Below are 4,024 nucleotides of genomic sequence, written 5' to 3'. Positions count from 1 at the left end.
GTCCATACAGTATGGGCTATGAAAGTGTAACCTTTTCACCTTGACATAATAAACTTAGCTAGACATAATGAAAGAAAGAAAAATAAATAAACAAAATAAGAACATGAATAAGATTAAAGTTAACTAAGGAAAGGAAAGGAAATGAAAGGCATAAACTTGATACTAATGAAAGGAAATCTAAAACATTTCAAAAAATACAAAGAGAGAAAGCAAGAGCATGATATTGATCTGGAAACCAAGATGCCTAAATGCATGGCAAAGGCCTCCTTTTATAGGCCAAAATTGGGAACTATTGATTTGATGACTAATTGATGAGTGGGTGACCAACTCTTGACTTGGTGACAATCCTTATCTTCTCTTGTTTGCCCAAAACATCATTGATAATGTCAAAATTGGAGCCACTTGTAAACATGAAAGTTGTAGGAAATTGTCTTAGCTTTCTTGTATAAAACATTTAGCTCATTTCCAGTTCTAGAACTCCAGATATGGCCAAAATACCGAACAGTGCTCGGGCTGGAGGACAGATTCAAGCTTTTTTGTTGTGGCAACAATTTAGACTTGAAAATGACCTTTTTAGATCTTGGGCTCCATATAGAAGTTGTAGGCCTATATCTTACCTTTCTATCCATATAAATTAGACCTAAATATGAGATCTATAGCTCCAGATATGACCCAATTACCGAACAATGTTCCAGTTTGGATTGCACCGACACCTCTTTTCTAAGTTTGGCCATCTCTTTATCCTTTCAATTTCAGTTCTTAAATTCATCAATCAATCCTTTCATTTATATGATAGGCCTGCATTTAAAATGAACATTTACCACAAATTAAAGGTATCTTATATTATTAGATATATTATTATAAAACATGCTTTAGTTAAGGAGTTATTGATACTTCAAGTGCAAAATGATGATATAAAACCTTGATAAAAATACACTTTTAAGTACTAATCACACCCCCCAACCAACTTATTACTAGTCCCTAGTAATCAAAGCGTTAAAATAGAAAAACAATTTGTAAATTCCACAAAGCAAGGTATTCATCATTTAACTTCCATTAATCTATCCAGATAAACAAACTCTCGTTAAATTTATATACCTGCTCAATACCTCTTAACAAGATATTCATAAACCTTTTTTTTGTGCTCAATGTATCAACACATAATTATAGGGCTTTTCTTGGAAGAAAACAAAATTTTTGTTCTAATGTTAAGGTTAACTTCCTTGGGTTGGGATTATTATTTTTTTTTTTTCTTCTTCTTCTTTTTTTTTTAAAAAAATATATACATATAATTTAAAAACACCATGCATCTTTAACCCATGTAACGAGCTTTCAGCTAATGACTCCCAAACCAGTTGGTCTTAGGGCATTAGGTGTTAAAGCACCCCTACGAGCTTAGTAACTCGGGTCGCAGATACTGATATGTAGATAGTGCAATGTTTGATTCCCTTAAGCTTTTCTCCTCAACCCATGTAACAAGCGTTGGGCCAATAGTTCCCAAGTCAGTTGACTTTAGGGTATTAGGTGTTAAAACACCCCTTCGGGCTTAATTGCTTAGGTTAGGGAGGTTCCAAAACCAAACTTATCTACATTTTTATTATTATCATTTTTTTTCTTTTTATTTTTTCTTTTTTTTTTCTTTTTTTTAATTATATATTATTCCTTTCCCTTAGTTGTTACCTTTAACAAAAGAATATAAATTATGTAATAATCCAATATGCAACCCACAATCATATGTTAAAGTGTAATAATCCAATATGCAACCCTTTTAACAAAAGAACATAAATAATGTAATAATCCAATATGCAACCCACAATCATATGTTAAAGTGTGTGTGTGTAAATTAAGGTTTAAGAATACATGTTAAATAAGTATATGAGCATAATTAAGTGATAACAATGCGAGAGTTTGTAAATCTAAATATTTCAAGAAGTATTATGATAGACCTTGTTACGAATGATTACTAAGATGCGTCTCAAGAGTCATAAAAGTTCTCCTTACTCTGCCATCATAGTAACAATAATTTTGCACATGCTTTATGAAATAGAAAACACAATTTTTTTTTTTAGCTACTACGCTCTCCCCTTAACTAAAACAACACATTGTCCTCATTGTTTAAAGGTAGAAAGATAGAGTATAGAAGATATTACCTGAAATAACGAACATTGACTAACCTATGGGTTTATGGTGAATGTGCAGTTGGACCCAAGAGGAAGTATGAAAGATCTCTTCCAATGTGCCTAGACCACCTGGTAAAGCAATGAAGGCATTAGCATGGTTAAACATTGCATTCATTCGAGCCGACATTGTGGAGACCTGAAGTTTCTCTTCAATTGTTTTTCCAATGATGTCCCTTTGTGCTAAAGCTTCGGGGACGACCCCCAAAACTTGACTACCTCCTAAAAATGCAGCTATTGACACATCTCCCATTAACCCAAGACTGCCTCCCCCATACACTAAATGAATCTTTCTCTCAACTAGCACTTGACCAAGATGATTTGCTGATTCTAAAAACTCCTTTTCTTTCCCAGGACTAGATCCACCGAAAACACAAATATTTCTTATATGATGACTTGAGGAACTTGTCATTTCTACACACTTCTGTATTTGTTGAATGTATGGGTTGAGTAGAAATGAAAGGAAGGAAGAGAGGATTTTATAGATGAGAAATTAGAAAGGCAATCATACCACCTATATGTAGGCCAGCTAGAGTCTCACACTCTCTCTCTCTCTCTCTCTCTCTCTTTATTTATTTATTTGTTTACTTTTGAAAACGCATGTGTATGTACAGGTAGTTGTGATTGTGGCTCACATCTTCCATTGGTTTTATGTGCAAGAACAGCTTAAACGCCCTCTATGGGTCAGAGATAGGCTTCCCATCTAGTTTTCTTAAAAACTGGCAAACATGGTCTTTTTTAGTCAGATTCCCAAGACTAAGTCGATCATGTTCTTTATGAAATAGTGGCCATAAATCATGAATTACGTGATGCACATCTCCAATAGGATGCGTCTCAAGAGTCAATAGAAGATTATCTAAAGACTGTTTACTCAGGCCATCCTTAATGAATTGTATTTTATCTTCACGGTTTATAGATACCATTCCTAAAGAACGACATTGTGTATTACAAGTCCATCTAGCACATCGATGACAAACTTTCAATCATTTTGCACAACGTTTCTTTATAAAAGCGTTTTTACTTGTTCCAAGCATGTGTGAAATGAAGGAGTTAGAGGACTCACCTGATAATCGGACCTTTGCTTCAATCAACCAGCGAATATCTTTAGGAATTCCATGATTCATTAACAACCTCAATCTTGCACATGTAGCACGGTAAATTTTTGTAATCGCATTCTAAGGTAGAGCGGGAAAATACTTTTTCAATTTTTCAAGATTAGTGTCTATTATGAAATGAGAATTGGAAGAGAGATTCAAAGAATTGTATAAATATATACACAGATATCAATTATTGTGGGAAACTGAAAGAACAGACTTAAGTCATAGAGTACCGTTGTCCGCCATTTGACTGGGTGAGAGAAACTAGCAAAAATCACTCAAAAAGAAACACAAAAACAATGTAAGAAAAACAAAATAATCAACCTCTATCTACAAGATCATTCAAACCAGTTGATTCATTTTCACTAAGAAAATTATCACAGTAAGCTTTCAAACGATGTCCATTTTCCTTAAAAACATTGTCATTCATTGAATTCTCAATATCACAAGCCCCATAAGGATTGTTCCATCTTGATCTTAGCTCTCTAGGGAATGAATAGAGTTGAGAATTATAAAACAAAACTTTTTAACTAGTGTCAACTTTTTGACAATTTTCACAAGTTTTGCAGAATGCATGTGTGTCCTTGAACATTGTGGGCTAATAAAATCCATTTTAAAAGATTTTTATAGCTGTCTTTTTTTACAAGAAATAACTTCCACATGCTTTAGAATGACAAAGTTTAATGACAGTAGTTACCTCATTGTCGAGAATGAATCTTTAAAATATTTGATCAGGACAATATTTGAATA

Source organism: Populus euphratica, unplaced genomic scaffold (assembly GCF_000495115.2).
Source record: "Populus euphratica unplaced genomic scaffold, PopEup_1.0 scaffold569.1, whole genome shotgun sequence".
NCBI lineage: Eukaryota > Viridiplantae > Streptophyta > Magnoliopsida > Malpighiales > Salicaceae > Populus > Populus euphratica.
This window is presented reverse-complemented; position numbering follows the sequence as displayed.